Genomic DNA, 18,872 nt, shown 5'->3' with positions numbered 1-18,872 from the left:
GCTTTGTTCTTTTTCTACTCCCAGGTACCATGTTCTAAAACCCCTTGTGGCCTTTGGAATGTGTCTAGACCGGCTGTCCTTGCTTCTAGCATGCCCATTATCTAAAGTAGCCATATGTTTCAAATAAAATGCTAAACTGTCACAGCTGTAGCTCTTTCACTTGATACACTGCTTCCTTTCAACCCCCACATTCTCACTCTCAGTTTCTTCGTTTGATCACCAATAAATAGTGTGGGCTTCCATAGCTTTGGGCCTTCACTGCCTCCAAACTATCATTGGCCCCCTGGTCCCACTTTCTCTTTTGACTTGTTTCCTCTCATTTTTTGACTCCACTGGACTTCTTGGCCCCAACAGCCTGATGTTGGGTCTGAAGACCCCAACATTTCCGATGCCCAACGTGTGGCAATGAAGACCTTGGTGAAGGAATGCTAGAGTGTGTGAAAGTGGAGGACACATCGTCTGAGGACACCTGAGGATGACTGAAAGAATCTCTGCAGGAATGTTGAGTGCTCAGAAGAACCAGGGTAACAATGGGACAAAGTGAAAGCAAACATTCTGCTTATTATAACTTCTTAGGGCATTTATTTTGAAAAGGGGGAGTGAAAGTTAGTAATCAGAATTTGTTATCAGTCTTTAGTACAGTAAAGCACTTTTGCCCATGGTTTCCAAAACAAGGGACTATGGAGTTGGATGAATGGGAGAGAATTGGAAGAGATTTTAAAAAGGCATTTAATGATGGAGCAAAAACTCCTATTTCCATTTGGTCAATGTGGACACTAGTAAAGGCAGCTCTAGAACCATTTCAAACAGATGATGAGGCAGATTCAGATGAGGAGAAGGAGAACTAGTGTAAAAAACTAACTTCAGATTCTAAGTGTGAGGAATAGCTACCATTGGACATTAAAGAAAAGAAAGGAAAACTAAAAAAGATATGTTTTACTAGCCCGTTGGCTCCACCTGCTGAATTAAGTGAATGGCCACATCCTCTTTCTCCCCTTAATGGGCGAGAAAATGAATTAGCTGAAAAACTTACTGCTCCTGTGATTGCAAAATTAAAACTTGGAGCAGTTGCTGGTGCTATATAAAATTCTATTCAAAAAGCTAGAGCTGGGGCAGAACTTGAAGCATGGCAATTTCCAGTTACTATAACTCAGTAAAGAGGATAGAATATAACTAATTGGGGCACTTTTCATTTTAAGTTATTAAAGGAATTTAAGGGTGCCACTAGTCAATATGGACCAAACTCTCCTTTTTACAAACTTTTGTTGAAAAATGTGGCTCTTCATAATAGGTTAATACCATACGATTGGGATACTTTAACAAAATCTGTTCTCACTCTTTGTCAGTATTTACATTTTAAAACTTGGTGGGCTAATGAAGCTCAAACTCAGGCAAAGTTGAACACACACACTCAGCCACCTGAGCCAGTTTCCTTTGAACAGTTAATGGGAGATGGCCCTAATTGGGGTTGATTAGAGAATCAAGCAGTAATAGAGGATGCTGCCATTTTTCAGTTGTGATCTGTGTGCTTATGGGCATGGGAGAGGGTAAATGTTACAGGAAAATAATATCCTTCTTTCAGTTCTGTCCAACAAGCACCTAAAGAACCACATATTGATTGTATTGCTTGGCTCCAAGAGGCTGTGTATAAAACCATAAATGATAAAACAGCTCAGGATATTGTAATACAGCTTCTTGCATACAATAATGCTAATGCAGAGTGTCAAACTGCTGTTAGACCCCTGAGAGGGAAGGGTCATTTGGCTGAATATATTAAGGCTTGTGATGGCATTGGATGTAACTTACCTGGGGCTATTCTTTTAACTCAGGCTATGGCTGGATTGAAAGTAGGAAAGAATATGACCCATTTCTCAGACTCTTGCTTTAATTGTGGGCAATTTGGACACACAAATAAGAGGAATGTAGAAAAGGAAATCAAAAGGCAAAACTACTACCATCAATCAACAGAAAAGCCCTGATTAATGTCCCTGGTGTAAGAAAAGCAATTACTGGGCATATCAGTGTCATTCTAAATTTAGCAAAGATTGTCAATGTCTTTCAGGAAATGGGAAGAGGGGCCTGCTTCAGGCCCCTCAACAAACGGAGGTATACCCAGCACAGCCAGTGCCCTTAAATATGTACAATTATCCTTCACCTGTTGAATCAAAAGAAAGGTTTAACTCTGTGAGATGAATGCACACAACACAAAGTGGTTTGACAGATAGCTTCTTTCTAGTTTTTATCAGGGAATATTCGGTTTTTCACTATAGGCTACACTGGGCTCACGAATGTCTTTTTGCAGATTCTACAAAAAGACTGTTTCCAACCTGCTGAATCAAAAGAGAGGTTTAACTTTGTAAGATAAATGCACACATTACAAAGCAGTTACACAAATAGCTTTTTTCTTTTTTTTTTTTTTTCAGGGGATATTCAGTTTTTCATGATAGGCTTCAGTGATCTCCAAAATGTCACTGCATAGATTCTTCAAAAAGACTTTTTCCAGCCAGCTGAATTAAAAAAAAGTTGTAACTGTGTGAGATGAGTGCAAACATTGCAAAGCAGATTCACAGTTAGCTTCTTTCTAGGCTTTATCTTAGGATGTTTGTTTTTTCTCTGTAGGTCTCAGTGGGATCTGAAATGTCCCTTCACAGTTTCAACAAAGAGACTCTTCCTAAATGGCTGAACCAAAAGAAAAGTTTATCTCTGTCAGATAAATGCACCCATCACAATGCCCTTTCACAGGTAAATTCTTTCTTTCTTATTTATCTCAGTATTTGATTTTTCCCTTTAGGCCTCAGTGGGCTCACAAGTGTACCTTCACAGATTCTACAAAAAGACTGTTTCCAACCTGCTGGAACAAAAAATGTTTAGCTGTGAGATGAATGCACAGATAAACCAGAAGTGGTTTCACAGATAGCCTATTTCTGGGTTTTCTTTGAGGGAGGAGTATTCAGTTTCTCCCTGCATGCCTCAATGGGCTCCCAAATGTCTCTTTGCAGATTATAGGAAAAGACTGATTTCAACCTTCTGAACCAAAAGATCAAAATAAGTCTGTGAGACAAATGTACACACCACAAAGTGGTTTCACAGTTAGCTTCTTTCTAGGTTTTACTGGGGGATATTCAGTTTGTGCTTTTAGGCCTCAGTTAGCCCCAAAATGTCCCATCGCATATTCTACAAAATGACTGTTTCCATCTTTCTGAAGCAAAGGAAAAGTTTAACTCTTTGAGATAAATGCACAGATCACACAGCACTTTCACAGATGGTTTCTTTCTAGTTTGTATCTTGAGATATTCCATTTTTCACTGTAGGCCTCAATGGGCTCTTAAATGTCCTTTTGCAGATTATACAAAAAAAGATGCTTTCAACCTGCTTAATAAAATGTAAGGTTTAACTATGTGAGATAAATGTAGACATCGCAAAGCAGCTTCACAGAAAGTTTCTTTGTAGTTTTTATCTGGAGATATTCATTTTTTCCCTATAGGCTTCAAAGGGCTCCAAAATGCCCATTCCCATTACTAAAAAAATACAACTGTACCCAACGTGCTGAATCAAAAACAAAAAAGTTTATCACAGTTAGATGAATGCATCTGTCACATAGCAGTTTCACAGAGAACTACATTATAGTTTTAACTCAGGATATTCAGTTTGTCCCTATAGGCCTCAATAATCTCTCAAATGTCCCTTCACAGATTCTTCAAAAAGACTTTCCAACCTACTGAATCAAAAGAAAGGTTTAACTCTGTGAGATAAATGTACACATCACAAAGCAGTTTCACAGATAGCTTCTTTCTAGTTTTTATGTGGGGATATTCGGTTTTTCCCTGTAGGGCTCACAAAGCTCCCTAATGTCCTTTGACAGATTCTACTAAAAGACGGTTTCCAACCTCCTGAATCAAAAAAAGGCTTTAACTTTGTGACATAAATGCTCACAATGCCAGGAGTTACAATGATAGCTTCTTTCTGTTTTTTTTTTTTTTTAGGGAATATTTGGTTTTTCAATATAGATTTCTCTTGCCCCCCAAATGTCCCTTCACAGATTCTACAAAAAGACTATTTCCAACCTGCTGTAACAAAAAAAGTTTTAAATATGTTAGTAGAATGCACACATCGCAAAGCAGTTTCACAGATGGATTCTTTCTAGTTTTTATATGGGATATTGAGTTTTTCACCCTAGGCTTCAATGGGCTCCCAAATGTTCCTTTGCAGATTCTTCAAAAAATTCTTTCCAACCTGCTGACTCAAAAGAAAGGTTAGCTGTGTGACATGAATACACACATTGCAAAGCAGTTTCACAGATAGCCTCTTTCTAGTTTTTATCTGAGGATATTCTGTTTTTCCATATAGGCCTCAATGGGATTCTAAATGTCCATGTAGAGATTCTACAAAAAGACTCTTTCCAACCTGCTGAAACAAAAGAAAGTTTTAACACTGGGAGATGAATGCATACATCCCAAAGTGGTTTCACAGATTGTTTATTTCTAGTTTTTATCTGGGGATATTCAGTGTTTCACTCTAGGCTTCAATGGGTTCCCGAATGTTCCTTCACAGATGCTACAACGAAATCTTTTCAACGTACTGACTCAAAAGAAATGTTAACTCTGTGAGATGAATGGACACATTCCAAAGTGGTTTCACAGATAGCCTCTTTCTACTTTTTATCTTGGGATATTCAGTTTTTCCCTATAGGCCTCAAGGGGCTCCCAAATGTCTCTCTGCAGATTCTACAAAAAAACTGCTTTTAAACTGTTGGATCAAAAGAAAGTTTTAACTGTGTGACATAAAATCACATATTGCAAAGTGGTTTCAGATACCTACTTTCTAGTTTTTATCAGGGGATATTCAGTTTTTTCCTATAGGCCTCAATGGGCTTCCGAATGTCCCTTGGCAGATTTTACAAAAAGGCTGTTTGCAATTTCTGAAGCAAAAGAAAAGTTTAACTCTGTGAAATAAATGCACACATCTCAAAGCAGTTGCACAGATAGCTTATTTCTAGTTTTTATGTGGGGATATTCCATTTTTCACTATAGGTAGGACATAATGGGTTCCCAAATGTCCCTTCACTGATTCTAAAAAAAGACTCTTCCCAACCTGGTGAATAAAAAGAATTGTTTAACTGTAAGGACAATGCACACATTTCAAAGTGGTTAAAGAGATTGCTTCTTTCTAGTTTTTATCTGAGGACATTCTGTTTTTTTTTTTCTTTTGGCCTCAATGGGCTACAAAATGTCCCTTCAAAAATTCCACAAAAATGATTTTTCAACCTGCTGTTCAACTCTGTGAGATAAATGCATGCATCACTAAGTGGTTGCACAGATACTTTTTTCTAGTTTTTATCTGGGGATATTCAGTTTTTCACTATAAGCCTCAATGGGCTCCCAAATGTTCCTTCACAGATTCTACAAAAGGTTTGTTATCAAACTGCTTAATCAAAAGAAAAATGAAACACTGTGAGATGAATATAAATATCACAAAGTGATTTCAAAGGTGATATTTTTCTAGTTTTTATCTGAGGATATTCCGTTTTTCACTATAGGCCTCAATGGGCTCCCAAATGTCCCTTTCCAGATTCTACAAAAAGAATGTATTCAACCTGCTGAATAAAAAGGAAGTTTAACTCTGTGAGATAAATGTACGCTTTGCAAAGTTGTTTCACAGATAGATTCTTTCTTGTTTTTATTTAGGATATTCAATTTTTCCTTACAGGCCTCAATGTTCTCTCAAATGTCCGTTGACAGATTCTAAAAAAAGACTCTTTCCAACCTGCTGAATCAAAAGAAAAGTTTACCTCCATAAGATGAATGCGCACATTGCAAAGCAGTTTTGCAGATAGCTACTTTCTGGTTTGCACCTGGGGATATTCTGTTTTTCACTATGGGCTTTACTGGGCTCCAAAAATGGTTGTTCATAACCTGCTGAAACCAAAGGAAGGTTTAACTTTGTGATATAAATACCCACATCTCAAAGCGGGTTCACAGATAGCTTCTTTGTCATTTTTATATGAAGACATTCAGTTTTCTTTTATTGGCCTCAAAAGGCTTCCAAATGTCCCTTCACAGATTCTACAAAAAGACTGTTTCCAACCTCCTGAATCAAAAGAAAGATTTAACTCAGTAACTTGAATGCACACAATGCAAAGCAGCTTCACAATTAGCTGCTTTCTAGGTTTCATCCTGAAATATTCAGTTTTTTCATATAGGACTCAATAAGCTCTCAAATGTCTCTTTGCAGATTCTACAAAAACAAAAAGCAAAAAACTGTTTTCAACCTGCTCAATCAAAAGAAATGTTTAACTCTGTAAGATGAATGCACACATCACAAAGCGGTTTCACAGATAGCTTTTGTTCTGGTTTTTATCTGGAAATATTTGGTTTTACATTTACATTTCAATGGGTTCCAAAATGTCCCTTTGTAGATTCTCAAAAACACTTTTTCCCACCTGCTGAACCAAAAGAAAATTTTGACTCTGTGAGATGAATACACAAATCGCAATGTGGTTTCACATTAAGATTCTGTCTAGATTTGATTAGGGAATATTCTGTTTTTCCATATAGACCACATTGGTCTCCACATGACCATTCACAGATTCTACAAAAAAGACTGTTTCCAAGTTGGAGAATCAAGAGAAAGTTTTAATTTAGTGAGTTGAATGCACACATAATAGCAGTTTCACAGATAGCTTCTTTTTAGTTTTTATCAGGGATATTCAGTTTCCCACAAATAGCTTCACTGAGCTCCCAAATGTCCCTTCATAGATTCAAAAAAAGGACTGTTTTCACCCTGCTGAAGAAAGAAAGTTTTAAGGTTGTGTGATGAATGCACATATTGCAAAGCAGTTTCACAGATAGCTTCCTTTTAATTTTTATCTGGGGTAAATCGATTTATTTTTGTAGGCCTCAATAACCTTCCAAATGTCCCTTTGCAGATTCTACAAAAAGGCTGTGCAACATCCTGAATCAAAGGAAATATTAGTTCCATAAAATAAATGGACACACATCAAGGTGGTTTCACAGAAAGCTTCTTTCTAATTTTTCTCTGGAAATATATATATATATATAGTGGCAAAAATGGGCTCCCAATGTCCGTTAGCAGATTCTACAAAAAGACTGTTTTCAACCTGCTGAATCAACAGATAGGTTGAACTCTGAAATAAATGCACACATATCAAGATGGTTTCACAGATAACTTCATTCTGGTTTTTATACCTGGGGATAATCAGTTTTTCCCTATTGGCATTTTTGGGCTCCCAAGTCCCATCACAGTTTTTACAAAAAGACTGCTTTCAACCTGCTGAATAAAAATAAAGTTTTAGCTTTGTGAGATGAATGCACAATCGCAACGCAATTAGCTTTTTTCTAGGTTTTATCTAGTTATATTCTTTTTTCCATATAGAAAAAAGCTCAACGGGCTCCCAAATGTCCCTTCATAGATTCTACAAAAACACTGTTTCAAAACTGCTGAAAGAAAAGAAAGTTTTAACTTTATGCAATAAATGCACACATCACAAAGCAGTTTCAAAAATAGCTTCTTTCTAGTTTTTATCTGGGATATTCATTTTTTCATTATAGGCTTCACTGGGATCCAGAATGTCTCTTCGTAGAATTTACAAAAATGCTGTATCCAACCTGCTGAATCAAATGAAAGGTTTAACTCTTTGAGATGAATGCACACATCACAAAGCAGTTTCAGAGATAGTTTGTTTTGAGTTTTTATCTCGGGATATTTGGTGTTTTTTTATTGGCCTCAATACAATTTCTAAAGTCCCACCACAGATTTACAAAAAGACAGTTTCGCACATGCTGAATCAAAAGAAAGGTTTAACTTTGTGAGATGAATGCACACATCTTGAAAGGGTTTCACAGAAAGTTTCTCTCTAGTTTTTATCTGGGGATGTTTCCTTTTCCCCTACAGGCTTCAAATGTCTCTTTGCAGATTCTACAAAATGACTGTTTCGAACCTGCCGAAACAAAAGAAAGGTTTAACTCTGTGGGACAAATATGCACATCACAAAGTCGTTTCACAGATAGATTCTTTCTAGTTTTTATCTGTAGATATTCAGTTTTTAACTGTAGGTTTCAATGGGCTCCCAAATATCCCTTCAAGATTCTACATAAAATCTGTTTCCAACCTGCTGTTCTAAATAAAGCTAAAAATCTGTTAGATGAATGCACACATTGCAAAGCAGTTTCAGAGATAGCTACTTTCCACTTTTTAACTGAGGATATTCATTTTTTCCATATAGGCCTCTATGGGCCCCCAAATGTCCCTCAACATATTCTACAAAAAGACTGTTTTCAACCTGCTGAATCAAATGAAAGATTTAACTCTGGGAGATGAATGCTCACATCAAAAAGCAGTTTCACAGTTAGCTTCTTTCTAGTTTTAATCTAAGGATATTTGATTTTTCCCTATAGGCCTCAATGAGCTCCCAAATATCCCTTCACAGATTTCCAAACTGCTGAAGCAAAAGAAAAATCTAACTCTGTGAGATTAATGCATACATCACAAAGTGGTTTTGTAATTAGCTTCTTTTTTAGGTTTTATCTGGGTATATTCAGTTTTTCCATATGGGAATGAATGGGCTCCCTAATGTCTTTTCACATATTCTATGAAATAACTGTTTACAACCTGCAGAGACAAAATAAAGTTTTAACTCTGTGTGAAAAATATGCACATCAAAGAGCAGTTTCACAGATATCTTCTATTTTTTATCTGGGGATATTTGGTTTTTCATTATAAGCTTCAGTAAGATCCCAAATGTCTTTTTGCAGATCCTTCTAAAAGAATGTTTCCATCCCACTGAATCATAAGAAAGGTTTAACTCTCTGAGATAAACGCAAACATTGCAAGTCGGTTTCACAGACATCTTCTTCCCAGTTTTCATTGGGGGATATTCGCTTTTTGCCTACAGTCCTGAATGATCTCCCAATTGTCCCTTTGCACATTTTACAAAAAGCCTGTTTCCAACCCGCTGAATCAAAAAAAAAGTTCAACTCTGGAGATGACTGCACACGTTGCAAAGTGGTTTCAGTTAACTTCTTTCTAAGTTTTATTCAGAAGTATTTGGTTTTTCCATATAGGCCTCAATAAGCTCCCAAATGACCTTTTGCAGATTCTACAAAAAGACTGTTTCCAACCCAGTGAATCAAAGGAAACTTTTAACAATATGAGATGAAGGCACTCATCACAAAGTTGTCTCACAGTTAGCTTCTTTATAGGTTTTATATGGAAATATTTTGTTTGTCCATATAGGCTTCAACAAGTTCCAAATTGTCCCTTTGCAGATTCTACAAAAAGATGGTTTCCAATGCACTGAAACAAAAGATAGTTTTAACTCTGTGAAATAGATGCACACATCACAAAGCTGTTTAACAGATAGCTTCTCTTTAGGTTTTATCTGGGAATATTCAGTTTTTCACTATAGGCTTCACTGGGCTGCCAAATATCTTTTCGAAGATTCTCCAAAAAAACTGTTTCCAACGTGCTGAATCAAAAGAATGCTTTAACTCAGTAAGATAAACAAACACACCACAAATCAATTTCACAGATAGCTTGTTTCTAGTTTTTATCTGGAGAAATTTGTTTTTTTCATATAAGCCTCATTGGGCTCCCAACTGTCCCTTCACAGATACTACAAAAAGACTGTTTCCAACCTCATGATTCAAAAGAAAGGTTTACTTATGTGGGATAAATGCATACCTTGCAAAGTGTTTTCACAGATAGCTTCTTTCTAGTTTTTATCTTGGGATATTCAGTTTTTCCCTATAGGCCTCAATATGCTCACAAATATCCCTTCACAGATTCTACAAAAAAACTGTTTCCAACTTGCTGAATCAAAAGAAAGGTTAAACTCTGTAAGATGAATGCACATATCACAAAATGGTTTGACAGATAGCTTCTTTCTAGTTTTTATCTGGAGATATTCAGTTTTTCCCTTTAGGCCTCAGTGAGCTCCAGGCTTCCACTACAGGCTTCACTGGGCTCCCAAATGTCCCTTTGCTGACTATACAAAAAAACTGTTTCTAATCTGCTGAACAAAAAGAGAATTTTAACTCTGTGAGATAAATGCAAACATTGCAAAGCAGTTTCACAGATGGCTTCTTTCTAGTTTTCATCTGGGGATATATGTTTTTCCCCTATAGGCATCAAAAGCCTCTCAACTGTCACTTTGCAGACTCTACAAAAATGCTCTTTCCAACCTGATGAACCAAAAGAAGACTTTGACTCTGTGAGTTGGATGCACACATTGCACAACAATTTCACAGTTAGCATTCTTCAAGGTTTTATTTGGGATTATTCAGTTTTTCCATATATGCCTCGATAAGCTCCCAAATATCCCTTTGCAGATCCTACAAAAAGACTCTTTACAACCAGTTGAATCAAAAGAACTGTTTAACTTTGTAGGATGAATGCACAAATAACAAAGCAGTTTCACAGTTAGCTTCTTTCTAGCATTTATCTGGAAATATTCTGTTTTTCCATATAGTCCTAGATAAGCCCCAAATCTCCCTTTGCAGATTCTACAAAATACTTCTTTAAAGCTCCCGAATCTACAGAAAATTGCAACTCTGTGAGATGAATGCACACATTAAAAAGCAGTTTCACAGTGAGCTTCTTCCTAAGTTTTATCTGAGGATATTCTGTTTTTCAATGTAGGTCTCAATGGGCTCCCAAATGTCCCCTCACAGATTGTACAACAAGACTGTTTCCAACCTGCTGAAACTAAAAAAAGGTTAATATCTGTGAGATTAATGCACACCTCACAAAGTGGTTTCTCAGATAGCTTCTTTCTAGTTTGTATCAGAGGATATTCCGTTTTTCACTATAGACTTCACCGGGCTCCCAAATGTCCCTTCGCAGATTCTACAAAAAGACTGACTCCAACGTGCTGAATCAAAAGAAACAATTAACTCTGTAAGATAAATACACACATTGGAAAGTGGTTTCACAGACAACTTCTTTGTAGTTTTTATCTGGAAATATTCAGTTTTTCCCTATAGGCTTCACTAGGCTCCCAAATGTCCCTTCACAGATTCTACAAAAAGACTGTTTCCAATTTGCTGAAATGAAAGAGAAGTTTAACTCAGAGAGATAAATTCACACATCTCCAACCAATTTCACAGACAGCTTCTCCCTAGTTTTTATGAGGGGATATTCGTTTTTTTACTATAGGCTTCACTGGGCTCCAAAATATCCCTTCACAGATTCCACAAAAAGACGGTTTCCAACCTGCTGAATCCAACCTCCTAAAGAAAGGTTTAATTCAGTGAGATGAATGCACACATCACAAGGTGGGATTATAGATAGCTTCTTTCTAGTTTTTATCTTGAGATATTTAGTTATTCCTTACAGCACAGATTAAGCTTTCAAATTTCCCTTTGCAGATTCTGGAAAAAGACTGTTTCAAACCTGATGAATCAAAAGAAAGGTTTAACTGTGTGAGATGAATGCAAACATCACAAAGGAGTTTCACAGTTAGCTTCTTTATAGTTTTAATCTGGGAATTTTTGGAATTTTCCTATTTTTCTCAATAGGCTCCCAAGTGTCCCTTTGAAGATTCCACAAAAAGTCTGTACGCTGCCTGCTCAACCAAAAAAAATTTTAACTTTATGAGATGAATACACACATTGCAAAGCCATTTCACAGTTAGCTTCTTTCTACATTTTATTCAGGGATATTCTGTTTTTCCATATAGGCCTCAATAATCTTTCAAGTGTCCCTTCACAGAATATACAAAAAGAATGATTCCAACTTTTTATCTGAGGATATCCTGTTTTTCCCCTTAGGCTTCAAAGGGCTCCCAAATGTCCCTTCAGAGATTCTACAGAAAAGATGTTGTCAACCTGCTGAATCAAAAGGAAGGTTTAACTCTGTGAGATAAATGCACAATTTGCAGAGCAGTTTCAAATATATGTTCTTTCGAGTTTTTTGGGGGGAATATTTTGTTTTTTCCCTATAGGTCTAAATAGGCTCTCAAATATCTTTTTGCAGATTTGAAAAAAAACTGTTCTTAACTTGCTATATTGAAAGAAAGGTTTAACTCTTTGAGATGAATGCACAGATCGCAAAGCGGTTTCACAGATAGCTAGTTTCTAGTTTTACCTGGGGATATTATTTTTTCCCCTATAAGCCTCAAATGGTTCCCAAATGTTTTTTTCAGATATTCTAAAAATAGACTGTTCCAAACCTTCTGAATATATCTTTGTGTGATGAATCCAGATATTGTGAAGGGGTTTCACAGATAGCTTCTTCCCAGTTTTTATCAGTAGATATTCGGTTTTTTTCTAAAGGCCTCAATGGGTTCCCAAATATCCTTTCACAAATTCCACAGAAATACTGCTTTTCCCCTGCTGAATCAAAAGAATGGTTTAACTCTGTGAGATAAATGCATGCATCTCAAGGAGTTTCACAGATAGCTTCTTTCTAGTTTTTATTTGGGGATATTCATTTTTTCCCTATAGTTCTGAATGGGCTCCTAAATATCCCTGAGCTGATTCTACAAAAAAAAAAAAAAAAAAAAAAAAAAAAAACTGTCTACAACCTGCTGAATAAAAAAAAAATTTAATTCTGTGAGATGAATGCACACATTGTAAAGCAGTTTCACAGATAGCTTCTTTCCACTTTTTATCTGGGGATATTCCTTTTTTTCCTATTGGCCTTAATAAGCTCCCAAAAGGCCCTTTACAGGTTCTACAAAAAAACTTTTTGCAACCTGCTGAAACAAAACAGTGTTTTATTTCTTTGAGATGAATGAACACATCACAAGTCAGTTTCACAGATAGATTCTAGTTTTTATCTGGGAATATTCACTTTTTCCCAATAGACCTCAATGGGCTCCCAAATGTCCCTTTGCAGATTCTATAAAAAGACTTTTTCCACCCTACTGAAACAAAAGAAAAGTTTAACTCTGTGAGATGAATTCACACATCAAAAATCAGTTTCACAGATAGCTTCTTTGTTGGGAGAAAAGCTGAGTGTTGTGAGAGAAGCCTAGGCAGGGCTTGGAATTTCTCCAGGTACCATGTTCTAAAACCCCTTGTGGCCTTTGGAATGTGTCTAGACCGGCTGTCCTTGCTTCTAGCATGCCCATTATCTAAAGTAGCCATATGTTTCAAATAAAATGCTAAACTGTCACAGCTGTAGCTCTTTCACTTGATACACTGCTTCCTTTCAACCCCCACATTCTCACTCTCAGTTTCTTCGTTTGATCACCAATAAATAGTGTGGGCTTCCATAGCTTTGGGCCTTCACTGCCTCCAAACTATCATTGGCCCCCTGGTCCCACTTTCTCTTTTGACTTGTTTCCTCTCATTTTTTGACTCCACTGGACTTCTTGGCCCCAACAGCCTGATGTTGGGTCTGAAGACCCCAACATTTCCGATGCCCAACGTGTGGCAATGAAGACCTTGGTGAAGGAATGCTAGAGTGTGTGAAAGTGGAGGACACATCGTCTGAGGACACCTGAGGATGACTGAAAGAATCTCTGCAGGAATGTTGAGTGCTCAGAAGAACCAGGGTAACAATGGGACAAAGTGAAAGCAAACATTCTGCTTATTATAACTTCTTAGGGCATTTATTTTGAAAAGGGGGAGTGAAAGTTAGTAATCAGAATTTGTTATCAGTCTTTAGTACAGTAAAGCACTTTTGCCCATGGTTTCCAAAACAAGGGACTATGGAGTTGGATGAATGGGAGAGAATTGGAAGAGATTTTAAAAAGGCATTTAATGATGGAGCAAAAACTCCTATTTCCATTTGGTCAATGTGGACACTAGTAAAGGCAGCTCTAGAACCATTTCAAACAGATGATGAGGCAGATTCAGATGAGGAGAAGGAGAACTAGTGTAAAAAACTAACTTCAGATTCTAAGTGTGAGGAATAGCTACCATTGGACATTAAAGAAAAGAAAGGAAAACTAAAAAAGATATGTTTTACTAGCCCGTTGGCTCCACCTGCTGAATTAAGTGAATGGCCACATCCTCTTTCTCCCCTTAATGGGCGAGAAAATGAATTAGCTGAAAAACTTACTGCTCCTGTGATTGCAAAATTAAAACTTGGAGCAGTTGCTGGTGCTATATAAAATTCTATTCAAAAAGCTAGAGCTGGGGCAGAACTTGAAGCATGGCAATTTCCAGTTACTATAACTCAGTAAAGAGGATAGAATATAACTAATTGGGGCACTTTTCATTTTAAGTTATTAAAGGAATTTAAGGGTGCCACTAGTCAATATGGACCAAACTCTCCTTTTTACAAACTTTTGTTGAAAAATGTGGCTCTTCATAATAGGTTAATACCATATGATTGGGATACTTTAACAAAATCTGTTCTCACTCTTTGTCAGTATTTACATTTTAAAACTTGGTGGGCTAATGAAGCTCAAACTCAGGCAAAGTTGAACACACACACTCAGCCACCTGAGCCAGTTTCCTTTGAACAGTTAATGGGAGATGGCCCTAATTGGGGTTGATTAGAGAATCAAGCAGTAATAGAGGATGCTGCCATTTTTCAGTTGTGATCTGTGTGCTTATGGGCATGGGAGAGGGTAAATGTTACAGGAAAATAATATCCTTCTTTCAGTTCTGTCCAACAAGCACCTAAAGAACCACATATTGATTGTATTGCTTGGCTCCAAGAGGCTGTGTATAAAACCATAAATGATAAAACAGCTCAGGATATTGTAATACAGCTTCTTGCATACAATAATGCTAATGCAGAGTGTCAAACTGCTGTTAGACCCCTGAGAGGGAAGGGTCATTTGGCTGAATATATTAAGGCTTGTGATGGCATTGGATGTAACTTACCTGGGGCTATTCTTTTAACTCAGGCTATGGCTGGATTGAAAGTAGGAAAGAATATGACCCATTTCTCAGACTCTTGCTTTAATTGTGGGCAATTTGGACACACAAATAAGAGGAATGTAGAAAAGGAAATCAAAAGGCAAAACTACTACCATCAATCAACAGAAAAGCCCTGATTAATGTCCCTGGTGTAAGAAAAGCAATTACTGGGCATATCAGTGTCATTCTAAATTTAGCAAAGATTGTCAATGTCTTTCAGGAAATGGGAAGAGGGGCCTGCTTCAGGCCCCTCAACAAACGGAGGTATACCCAGCACAGCCAGTGCCCTTAAATATGTACAATTATCCTTCACCTGTTGAATCAAAAGAAAGGTTTAACTCTGTGAGATGAATGCACACAACACAAAGTGGTTTGACAGATAGCTTCTTTCTAGTTTTTATCAGGGAATATTCGGTTTTTCACTATAGGCTACACTGGGCTCACGAATGTCTTTTTGCAGATTCTACAAAAAGACTGTTTCCAACCTGCTGAATCAAAAGAAATGTTTATTTCTGTGAGATGAATGAACACATCACAAAGTAGTCTCACAGATAGCATCTTTCTAGTTTTATCAGTGGATATTTTTTTTTCATTACAGGCAACACTTAGTTTCCAAATGTCCCATTGCAGATTCTACAAAAAGACTCTTTCCAAATTGCTGAATCAAAAAAAGGGTTTAAATCTGTGAGGTAAATGCACACATCACAAAGAAATTTCACAGATTGCTTTTGTCCAATTTTTATCAGGGGATATTTGCTTTTTCTTTGTAGGCCTCAAAGAGTTTTAAATGTGCCTTTGCAGATTCTACAAAATGACTGTTTACAACCTGGTGAATCAAAAGGAAAGTTTTACTCTGTGAGATGAATGCACACATCACAAAGCAGTTTAACGGATAGCTTCTTTCTGGTTTTTATCTACAATATTGTGTTTTTCACTATAGCTTCTCTGGGCTCCCAAATGTCCATTTGCAGATTAGATAAACAGACTGTTTCCAACCTAGTGAATGAAAAGAAAGTTGTATCTCTGTGAGATGAATGCACACATCACAAGGTGGTTTCACAAACAGCTTCTTTCTAGTTTTTATTTGGGAACATAGGGTTTCTCACTGTAGGCTTCACTGGACCCTTAAATGTACCTTTGAAGATTCGACAAAAAGACTGCTTCCAACCTGCTGATTCAAAAGAAAGGTTTAACTCTGTGAGCTTAATGCACACGTAACAAAGTGGCTTCAAAGACAGCTTCTTTCTAGTTTTTATCTGAGAATATACTGTTTCTCACTAAAGGCTTCACTGGGCTCCCAAATTTCCATTCACATATTCTACAAACAGACTGTTTCCAAACTGCAGAATCAAAAGACAGTTTTAACTCTATGAGACGAATGCAGCACACATCACAAAGTGATTTGACAGATACCTTCTTTCCAGTTTTTACCTGGGGATTTTCTGTTTTTTCCTATAAGCTTCACTGGGCTCCCAAATGCCCCTTTGCAGATTTGAAAAAAGATGTTTCCAACCTGCTGAATCTAAAGAAAGATTTAACTCAGTTAGATGAATGCACACATCACAAAGCAGTTTTACGAACAGCTGCTTTCCAGTTTTATCAGGGATAATCTGGTTTTCATTATTGGCTTCACTGGGCTCCCAAATGTCCCTTTGGAGATTCTTCAAAAAGACAGTCTCCTATGAGCTTATTAAAAAGAAAGGTTTATCTATGTGAGATTAATGCACACATCACAAAGCGGCTTCGCAGACTGCTTCTTTCTGGTTTTTATCTGATAATATAATGTTTCTCACTAAAGGCTTCACTGGGCTACAAAATGTCCATTCGCAGATTCTAAGAAAACACTGTTTCTGTCCTGCTGAACCAAAAGAAACGTTTAACTCTGTGAGGTGAATGGCCACATCATGAAGTGGCTTCACAAATAGCTGCTTTCTAGTTTTTTATCTAAGGATATTTGTTTTTCCCTATGGGCCTCAATGGGTTCCCAAATGTCTGTTCACAGATTTTAAAAAAGCCTGTTCCCAACCTACTGAATCAAAGAAAGATTTAAATCTGTGAGATGAATGCACACATCGCAAAGAGGTTTCATGTACCTACTTTATAGTTTTCACCCAGGGATACTCAGTTTTTCCGTATAGGCTTCAATGGGCTCCCAAATATTTCTTCACAGATTGTAAAAAAAAGATTGTTTCCAACCTGCTGAACTGAAAGAAAGGTTTAACTCTGTGAGACAAATTCCCATATCTCAAAGCAGTTTCACAGACAGATTCTTTCTCATTTCTATCTGGGGATATTCAATTTTTTTCTATTGGCCTCAATGGCTACAAAATATTTCTTCGCAGATTCCTCAAAGAAGATGTTTTCAACCTGCTGAACCAAAGGGAAAGTTTAACTCTGTGAGACAAATCCATAAATCACAGAGCTGTTTCACATATAGCTTCTTTTTAGTTTTTATCAAAGGATATTAGGCTTTTCCCTATAGGCCTCAATGGGCTTTCAAATGCCCCTTTGCAAATTCTATGGAATGACTGTTTCTAACCTGCCAAATCAAAAGAAAAGTTTAACTCTGTTAGATGAATGCACACTATGCAAAGCTGGTTCACAGGTAGCTTCTTTCAATGTTTTATATGGGTATACTCCATTTTTCCATACATGCATAAATGGGCTCGCAAAAATCCCTTTGCAGATTCCACAGAAAGACTGTTTACAACATGCTAAATCAAAAGAAAAGTTTAACTATGTGAGATGAATGCACAGATCTCAAAGCAGTTTCACAGATTGCTTCTTTCTAGTTTTTATACAGAAACAGGTTTTTCTCTGTAGGCTTCAAAGGGCTCCCAAATGTCACCTCGCAGATTCTACAAAAAGACGTTTTCCAACCTGCCGAATAAAAAGATTTAACTCAGTGAGACAAATGCACACATCACAAAGCAATTTCACAAATAGCCTATTTCTAGTTTTTATTTGTGGATATTCAATTTTTCCTATAGGCCTCAATAAGCTCCAAAATGTCCCCTCGCAGGTTCTAAGTAAAGACTTTTTCCAACCTGTTGAATCAAAAGAAAGTCTTAGCTGTGAAAAATAAATGCACATATCACAAAGTGTTTTAACAGATAGCTTCTTTCTAGTTTTTTCAAGAATATTTTATTTTTCACTATAGGCTTCACTGGGGTCCAAAGTGTCCCTTCACAGTTTCTATGAAAAGAGTGTTCCAACCTGCTAAACTAAAAGAAGAGTTTAACTCTGTGATATGAATGCACACATCACAATGCGGTTTCACAGATAGCTTCTTTCTAGTTTTTATCTGGAAATATTTGGTTTTTCTTTACATGCCTCAATGGGCTCACAAATGTCCCTTCACTGATTCTACAAAAAGACTGTTTCCAACCAGCTGAAAAAAAAGAAAAGTTTAAATGTGTGAGATGAATGCACATACCGTATAGCCATTTCACTATACTTCTTTGTAGGTTTTATTTGCAGGGAATTCAGTTTTTCCCTATATGCCTCAATGGGCTCCCAAATGTGTGTTCGCATATTCTACAAAAAGACTGAACTTCTGAACCAAAACAATAAATTTTCTCTGTGACATGAATGAACACATCACAAAAACGTTTTTACAGTTAGCTTCTTTCTAGGTTTTATCTGGGACTATTGATGTTTTCCTTATAGGCCTCGATAGTCTTTGAAATGTCCCTTCACATATTCTACAAAAAGACTGTTTCCAAACTACTGAAACAAAAGAAAGGTTTAAATCTGTGAGAGGAATGCATATGTTGGAAAGTGATTTCACAGAGAGCTCTTTCTAGTTTTTATCTGTGGATATTTCATTTTTCACTATAGGCCTCAATGTGCTCCCAAATGTCCCTTTGCAAATTCTACAAAAAAAAATTTTCAAATTGCTGACTCAAAAGGAAGGTTTAACATAGTGAGATAAATGTGCACATTGCAAAGCAGTTTCACAGATAACTTCTCTCTAGTTTTTATCTGGGGATATTTGGTTTTTCTCTATAGGCCTCAAAAAGCTTCCAAATGTTTTTT

The sequence above is a fragment of the Pan paniscus genome, chromosome 3 (genome assembly GCF_029289425.2).
Source record: "Pan paniscus chromosome 3, NHGRI_mPanPan1-v2.0_pri, whole genome shotgun sequence".
Taxonomy (NCBI): domain Eukaryota; kingdom Metazoa; phylum Chordata; class Mammalia; order Primates; family Hominidae; genus Pan; species Pan paniscus.
The sequence above is the reverse complement of the archived record's forward strand: the minus strand, read 5'-3'. Positions refer to the sequence as shown.